This window comes from Calonectris borealis, chromosome 13 (assembly GCF_964195595.1).
Source record: "Calonectris borealis chromosome 13, bCalBor7.hap1.2, whole genome shotgun sequence".
Classification (NCBI taxonomy): Eukaryota; Metazoa; Chordata; class Aves; order Procellariiformes; family Procellariidae; genus Calonectris; species Calonectris borealis.
The window spans coordinates 20351440-20360695 of record NC_134324.1 but is presented as its reverse complement, the minus strand read 5'-3'; the positions used below and the strand labels follow the sequence as shown (position 1 = coordinate 20360695).

Sequence of the window (9256 nt, the reverse complement as noted above, 5' to 3'; positions counted from 1 at the left end):
TATGAATTTCAAGTGCTGTTGTAGCATATTGGAGAGGCGTATGAAAGTATTTAACATTTGAAATGATTAATAGGGGAAAAAGAAGAAACAATAGCATTGATTATGAATCTAATTTTGTGAGTAAATTTGAACAAGGAGACTGGTGCTTTAGTTTTTTCTTATCTGAAATTCCTACCTGAGGCATTGGACAAAGCTTCTTTCACAAGATAACTAGGACGGACCCAAGACTTCACTATAAAAGCTCCATGAGGAAAAGGTATCCCACTTCATAAGCTTTTTATTGTTTTTAACCTTGTGCGTGGGCTGAAGTTCATCAGATAACTTCAGTACAACAGTGTAAACAGCTACATATGACGTAGCTAGTTAAAAGACTGAGAGTTTCTAAACTTGAGATCAATTTGCTTCTGTGAAAAGAATTTGATATTGGGTCAAAATTTCAGGTATACAGGATTTGCATGTGCAGAGTCACATGGCAACCTGGTTTATCGTGGAAATGTTGAATAATGTTGAATGATCTTTTATATTAACAGCACAAGTTGTGCAATGGGAGGTCAGTCCTTATTAAACAAGGAATCCATGGAAGAAAAAGAGCTAGGAATTCAAATCTATTTAAAAAAAATAGGTAGGCTTCATTAGATCTGCTGTTCATAGGAGTAATTGTTTATTCTGCATGGCAATATTTCAGAGTATAGTCTTTCTCTCCTGTGGTCAGCCATTTCTGGGAAAGGAAGTGAACGTCAGTGTAACATTGAATAAAGACGTAGCTTGTAATTCTCTACTCTTCAGCAGCATTGTGGCAAATGCTCAAGTTGAAGTTTCAGACTTCCTAATTGTGGTACGAAAGTCAGCTGTGTTTCAATATTTCTACATTCTCTGTACTTCATGGGCTAATACTAAGAAGCATTTCAATAAAAGATGGTACCTGGAATTACAAGGTATTGCAGGCACTGTTGTGAAAACATACATTTAAATGTTTAGCTGCCATCAGACTGAATGAAGACATTAATAGAAGAGCAAAACTCAGTAGCACAGTTTATGCTAGTATCATTCGGTCTGATACTGGAATGGCACATGACTACAATCAAATCAAATTAGATAAAAACGAACTGAAAACAGAATAGATAGCTACTGCAGTTCTGTAGTGTTCAGCCATGTCAGCAATGTCACTCCACTTTCAGTCATCAAAAATATTTCAAATGTACCCTTCAAAATATTAGAAGTAAAATACAATGTGAGGATTCTGGCAATCCAATTTATCTCATTGTTTTTGTTGGTTTGTTTCTACATCATACTCGGCATGACGATATTTGAGTACTGGTCTTCCTGAGTATCTCAGGAGAAAGGCAACCTGATCAATTGTGTAAGAAATTCACAGGAGTGGGTCTTCTCCCCAGACCATGTTGTAATAACCACTTTATGCATCCTTAAAAATTTTATTATTAACATTACTTACTTGCTTTTCACAGCATCTTTGAGCTACCAGTACCCCTAAATTGAAAGGATAAGCAGTTTATTTTAGTGGCAGAACTTGGAGGTTACTGATGCCAATCACTACACTCACAGCTCATTAAAGCACGGTGGTGTTGCTGCCCGCATTCCTTTTCTCTCCCTTAATGGGTAACATAACAGGGATCAAAATCTGAAAGCAATCCAGATCTGCAGTCTGTCACGAGAGGAAGTTGAATCTGGAAGTTCTCTGCTCTTTCATGTCTTTGATATTTCTTCCTAGGGGAATATGGATTGCATGATTTAGTTTTAGGGAATAGCCCCCCACTTGGCTAGTTTAACAGGTAATTTTGAAAGTAAGCCAGCCTATCCAACACGGAAGTTCTGTGTCCCAAAGAATGAATCGTTGAGTGAAAGTTTCTTAGGAATCAAATGTGACACTAAAATTCCAGATGAATAAAGATTGGTTTATACTATGGAAAGATAAATGAAATGTAGGTTGCAAAGACTATCCAACGTACATACGTACTACCTAAAAACTACATCTGTATCTTACAGATTCTCCAGGTGCTGTTTTCTAAAATATTTCCCATTAACATATCTGAAAATAGACTCGAGTGATTTGACCTTCATATTTACTCATTGGTAGTAGTCCAAATGCAAGTCCTTCCAGAATATGGATGTGCTGTGTATGGCTGTGGGCTCAGACCTGTTTCCAGTGGTGCTTTCACGGGATGGGAGCCTAAAACACCCGTTCTGTTCCTTTATTTCTATTTGAAGGTTTTTAATCTAAAAAGACATTGCTGGACTTGCTTTTCTTTTTCCCCTTTACCCATGATCTCTAGCTAATGCTCGCTTTTTCTGGAGTTCATTGAAGAACAAACAAACAAACAAAAAACCCCAGGGATGCTGGAGTTGTGTCAGTATAAACAAGCAGTTTCTTCTGTCATTGGACAACGTGACATCTTTCGTCCTGCACATCAAGACCCCTGGACTGGAGCTGACTACCGAATCATGATCTTTCCTGATTAATTGCCTTGACAAGCTTTCTGCTTAAGGTATTTTAACACTTCTGTAACATTTAAAATCAACTGTTTGCATCCAACGGCACAAAAAGCATTGCAAGGCTTGTGGGATGTCTGGGGGGATAGTCTACCCCCTTCTCCCAGCCAGCCAGGTCTGCTTTGGTGAACATGGACACAAAACGCATTCCCTGTGGCGGTACTGCAAGTTTGCAATTAAGTTCAATGGAAGCAGACTGGAGGCTGGATTCATAAAGAAAAAGAAATACTCAGAGTAAATGACTTTATAAGGGAGTGTGTTCAGATATAAAATAAATGTTGATAGACAGCAGAGATAAAAAAGGGAAAGAGTGAAATTATGTTCTCTTTTGTGCTTTGTAAGTCTCCAAATTATAGAATTTACTTTTTAATATGAGAAATTTGCTCATAAGAAGGAATTAATTTACTACACCAGCCCAAGACAGATGTAGCTGGTATTTTGGGAGTTCAGAGCTTACTGTAACATGCATAAACCCAGTGTCAAAACATGTCTTAGAAATATATCTGATTTGTTTTAAGCAACCCTTTAAATTCTGAGAACTAGCACATAGTCCTCCGCTACATACTCTGCACTTGCGATTTTCAGAGCTTGCTTGAACAACCTCTGCGGGCAGAACTAACTGATGCTTAAACTGTGAAGAGGAAAGGTGCTACCACTGCTGTGCTCCATTGTCCTAGACTAAGACTTATGCTACTCTTGACTTTTCTCCTGAAGGGTGTTACTGTAAATACTGATCAATAATGCTTAAAGAAAAAATAGCCATAGTGCTGTTTGTAACTTTGATAATCAGGAGACAAGCAAGACAAAGTTTGTGAAGAGTAACATCTCTTGTTAGGAAGAAGTTGGAAAAAGTCATGAAAATAATATTCAAAAACTTGGTAAGAGATGGAATTGCTCAGGCTGTTTGTCTGGTGAATATAACGTACCTTTTGTTACCCTTCCTATTTTTGCACTACCTTCTAATTTTCTCAAACTGCCACAAGTCTTTTATTTGAAGATGCTTCTATTGTATATTAATGAAGAAGTTAATTTATCTAGGCAACATGGGCTAGAGCTGAAACTCCTTCAGCATCATCTTTCTTAACTATCATTGCCCAGTAAGAAAATAGGCCTGTAAGTGATACTATTCAGCTGGACAAAAAAAAACTGTTACCGTGGTATTTGTCAGCTGTGTGCAATACTGATATCTGAGCTGGCCTGGTATCGTTACAGATAATGTGATGGTGTCTACCTTCAGGCGGTTTTGAATTCTGAGTACAAGACCAGCAGGAGCAGACCCTCAGAATGCAGCCATTCCCCATCCCAACCCCTCTGTCTGCGAATATTCAGAACTAGGTTTCATTCACAAGCATTTACGTCTTCTATAACAATTATTTCTGCAAACAATTTACATATACAGTGTCATGTGAATAAATTAAATAATTGACTCCAGGAATCAACTTGTAATAGAATTACAGACAGAAATTAAAGCATAGTCATTAGAAGTATTGTGTAAATGAAGCATATTCTATTAATATTTCTTGCATATATGACGTTACTTGTAAACCCGAGGCACAACATATACAAGTAGGTAGCAGCTACTGGTATTACAAACCGATTGTGTAAGTAGAATTCTCTTCTGTTTTAACGGCAAAAGGGAAGTCAATGTCACAAGTGCAAGCATTTAAAACAGTCACAGCATTGTTAACTTCACCACAGTGTTAAAGATGGAAGTTCACCTGGACTCTTCATTAAAAGAGCTTTTACTTTACAGATCTGAGTGCTGAGTCAAATCCTTGATCACATGGGAAGTACTTTTTAAGGTAAGAATTCAAATATCTTTTTGGAAGGTATTTGTGTTAAGGTGCATTTCTCATCTTTTATTTAATTTCTGTTTTTTTCATGGATAGGTATTTTGTGTACCACAACTGTTTATGAATGGAAGCAGATCAATTTAGACCCAAAGATTTTGACAATGAGGCTACTATGCAAGGAAATGTTGACTTTTTGACTGAAAAATGCTAATAGGAATGTAGGAACTTGTTACTCTGACATCTTTGTCCATGTAAGCAAGAGCCTGTATAGACATATGTGGATGGGAGAGATAAAAGTGTTGCGGGGAGCGTTTTATGGGTGACTTCTAAGGGTCTGAAGAAGGTGACGAAAAAAAATAAATCATACACATTTATTATATTGTTCAGTATAATATGCGAAATTGCTGGGGGGAGGTCTCTACCACTACTGCAAACTGTCCATAAATAACATTTTAAAAGGCTCTTCTCCTGAAATTTGTGTTCTTTTTTCAGTGGTCCACAGTGCTATGGAGGCGATTCTGCTGGACTGATGGGAAACAACGCAGTAATCAATCAGCCTCTGAAGAAAGAGGTTGTGCTAGAAAACACAAGATATGACTGAAAGTTTTGCTGCAAAGACGGAACGAAAATAATATAATTTGAATTCCAGCAAAATCCTGGCATTTTGACAAGGTAGGTAAATGAGATTCTTATGGGTACTCCATCTTGTAAATCATGACAGAAAGGATGGAAGCTGCAAGACTGTCTTGTAAGGACTCCCTTACAAGTTCAGGAATAAGCTGAAGCAGAACTGCTGGAGCGTGTCAGGGCAGACTGGCAGCTTGCTGTAATTTAGACAGGATGAGTAGAATATTTTAAGACTGGAAAGCTACCTAGTTGCTTTAAAGCATATCTAATACTTCTGTCCTTGGGCTGGAGTTTTGTGTTGTGACTCCGTAATTTTACCTTCCGGGCACAGCGATCTCTGAAACAAAAAGTATATCTGATGAAAGCAGCATCAGTTTGTACTGATTCTTATAGGGATATATAATCATAGAAACAGATGTTCCAAGAGTCATTCACAGTTTGTTTAAAAAAATCACACAAGGGAGTTCACAATAATGAGAAGATTTTAAAGACTTGCATGAGTAGATTGCCAATTTATCACCAAATAATTTTCAGAAATTCCTCTTAGATGTGATTTCACATGAATAAGTATAGAAAAGAGCTCATAGTCTGTCAGTGTTAAGGACTGTGAGTTGATTTATGTTTTTTGCTTTAAGAAATGAAACATCAATAAACAAAGAAACACACCATTTAATCTTTGTGTAATAGTTAAATTGTTACATAGGAAGCCAGTTATTCTAAAATAAATAAGTATTCCTTCATGCACCAAAACCTGTTTTGGACATAAGATGATGTCTGTCCTTCATGCAAATCTACTGATGTATATTCGCCTCCAAAATGACAGGAATGACTACAAACAGATAAGCGATAAGTTGAGTCATTCTAATCTTACAAATTCGGAGGAATATGTGCACATGTAACTGCTCCCTGTGAGAATGATTTGTATGGGAGTACAACAGAGGATATTGTTTGTACTTGCCTGTTACATATTCTTCGGAAATGAACTTGAAGTGGCAGCCAGCCCACAGACATCCATAATTAGGACTTGCGTTATTTTTCTGATCAAGCTCAGATGACAAATGGAACAAAGTTGAGGTGAACAAGTAATTTTTTTTGCTATCTACGTTCTAAATAAAAAAAAATTAATTGTGGAAGAAAGTATCGATTAGGAGGCTTGCCTTGTTCTTTCTGTCCAGACAAACTTCTGCCGTGGCATATGTAAATAGAGAAACTATTGGGGTCAAGGTCCTTACTGAATTTTAGTCTTTGCTCTAATGAATTCCCCAGATGGTTTCATACTAAATTAGGGCACCATAGTGTTTAAAATGTTATGATTCCCTTAAAGGAGATTGTAAGACTCTGGAGATCCTGATGAGAACACTGTGGAATAGACTGGAAGACAATTATTCAGCCATATTTTTAGACATAATCTATCCTAATCTAACGGGCTCTTCAGAGTAACGGCCTGTTGTGGCTATTGCTAACTGTGGTTCTGCACTTTAGACTGGATCTTGTGAAAAATTAAGAAAACATTTCATTTTTATAGCATTTTATTTTCTTTCTTTTCAACATCTCTAGGCAGCACTAGAACATATTTCATTATGTGAGAACTACTCAAAGTCCTCCTTGTAATGATTGTTGAAAGTTCCCTCTAAAGTCCAGAAAATCATTTTTAGGTACTTTGTTTTGTACAGCGATCTAATGATTGTGCAGTTGCATATGTTCTACTAATAAGATATGTAACTGTTTGCACCAACAAAATTAAACTTAGAGGGCCAAATCTTTCCCTTGATTTATTGTGGTGTAGATCAGAAATATCTCTGTCAATACTGCTTTCCTTTCTTAAAATGTATTTCTTCAGTCAGGAATTCCATGTCCATATAGCATCCTGCTTAGGATCTAATACTCTAAAGCTCTGCTCCTGATGGGGCTTTTCAGTTTTGTCATAAACTGTACATTAAGACAATATTGAAACTGCATTCTCCTTTGACTTTATGTAGTGTGCAAACCTATGATCTCAATGGTACCGTCCATGAAGTGCTGATTTGACTCAAGATCATTAAATAACTACGTGTCCACTTGGATGAAAGAATCAAAATCCAAGCACAAAAACGTGAATATGTGTGCTATCATAGCTATGGTATCTTGAAGCCTACTGGGCTGTACATACTGATACGTAGTGCAGCCCCCTATGTCTGATGAATTAATTGAGTATATCAGTTTCTGAAATGCTGCAGATATTTAGGTGTTGTGGGGCATAATAGGTATCTGGGTAATACTACAATAAGTTGTCTCTCTTGTTGCCTAAGCAGGCAGAAAGTTACTGAAAAGAAAGTAGCTCCAAACTCTGCACGGATCTGAGCAGGTAATGAATGTGATGTTTTTACAGAATAAAAATGTTATGTCTGCAAGCAGGTACATGTTTCTGTTTCATGCATGGAATATGGCTTAAAACAAAGATTTAATTACGTGATGCAAGTATATGTTCAACACTTGCAAGTTGCTGTATGTTCTTTTACATAATGACTCAGAATGAGAAGTCGTATCTCTGTAGATCAGGGTACCAAAACTGATTAAAGGTTTTTAGTTCAGAAGACCTGTCAAACTTTGTCTCTACCTTCCCCCTGCTCCTTCCCCAAAAGGCCCAGTATGTTGGCTGTAGATACTAGATGGGATATAGATTTTTTTATTCTTTATGTAAAATACAGAAATGGGTTATTTTATGGCAACTGTTATAAACAGATTTGCAGATAATTTTCCAATCTGGTTTCATGTATAAGAGTAAGAAGGGAGTGGAACTAGCTTGAACAAAAGGCATCAAAGAACAAAACAATTCATACATTTGGAAGGCCTCTTCTCTTCAAATGCTGCCCTTTATTCAATAGGCCATAACTCAATTCCCCCCTGCTTGAAATTCCTCCTTGAAATGCACTTCTTTGGAGAGATCAATGATCCTTTGTGTCACCAAATGTGTCTGACTGGCTGCTATGTTGTTTTTGTTGTGTTTTCTTTTAAAAACTGAGTCAGTTTAAAAAGATCTAGAATGAATAAAAGTATGTTACTCCTGATGAGCAGAGTTAATGGGGAGGTCTAACATGTTTCAGCTTTTTTTTTATGATGTGCTCTAAGTTTATTGAGAAGTAGCAGAAATATAATTTAAAAAAGAAAAAGGAACACATTAAAACTTTACCAGCCTGAGACAAAACTGAGGCAACTTTTTTTGGAGAGTGCTTGTTACAAAATGGTGAAGTTTGTGTAGAAAATTTGTTTTCTGTTGTTTTGATTCTAACTGTACATTCTGTGAAGAAACAGGATTGCATCAAAGAAATAGTTGATTTCACCAGTCACTGCTCCTAATACAGATAAACAACTCACAAGGCTCCAAATATTGATTTACTACTTAGATTAGAAGTGCTAACATTATGCAATCCCTTTGCTGATATCAGGAATGAGGTGAGAAGCTGTTGACTATTTCCAAGCTTGCCCTGAATCATGGGTGAAAACCAGAGACCTTCTAGACTGGCTTTAGCCTCTCCTCAACAAAGCTTTCACTTGCTTCTTTTTGACCTCTGTGATAAGGATGAAAATTAGCATTGGTACAGAACAATTGCACTGCCTGGGAAGTTCTGTTATGCTGATCCCATTCCACAGAGATCATTGCTGGGTTTTTCTTACTGGAAAGATACAGAACAGTTGCAACACGAGAGAAAACAAGAATCCTTTCAGTCAGATTGGGTTTTAAAAATAGTGTGACATACTGATATATAAAGGCAGTTTTAATTTTTGTTTGTGGACTCCTAAAATGTTTGCAAAGGCGTTTCAGACGTCTTGTAGTGAACGTAAGCTTCCTGACAATAGGCTTGCTTTTCTTAGCTACCTGTTTTGAAGCCTTTGGAAGTACTCCACTTATCCTCAGGGTATTGCTAGTTGACCATAGCTTTATTTATAGAGAGCAAATAAATCTGTTTCTGCTTTGCTTGCAAAAAAGAATGTTTGAAAGCTTTCAAAGAACTAGTTTAAACATAACCATTTCTTATGACAATAAAAGAGCAACTGCTCAGTAAATCCTACGTAATTCAGTTAGGCATTTGCATACCTGTAGCTACAGGAACGGTTTCCCAAGGCTGTTTCTAAAGCCTCCACAGAGCAAAGTAGATTTGACTCTTCACTTGGATACCCTCTCTGTAGAAAGTTTAATTTTAGGACTCATTACTGTAAGTATAACCTGACAGGTTATATTTTTTCCTTAGATTGTAATTAATCAAAATTTCTTTCCAACTTTGCTGAAATCATTAATTTGACTTAGATGTTCATCCTTCTGAAACAAACAAAGCATTTTGTGGAGTGCC

General features: G+C 36.8%; 1 long non-coding RNA gene across 1 annotated transcript; it reads left to right on the top strand.

Annotated features, from left to right (window-relative positions):
- The first annotated feature begins 4233 nt into the window (after positions 1 to 4233).
- LOC142087517 (uncharacterized) lies at positions 4234 to 7360 on the top strand. Its single transcript, XR_012675470.1, has 3 exons — positions 4234 to 4310; positions 4804 to 4973; positions 7220 to 7360. It is a non-coding gene; the product is annotated as an uncharacterized LOC142087517 (long non-coding RNA).
- The last annotated feature ends 1896 nt before the right edge of the window (positions 7361 to 9256 follow it).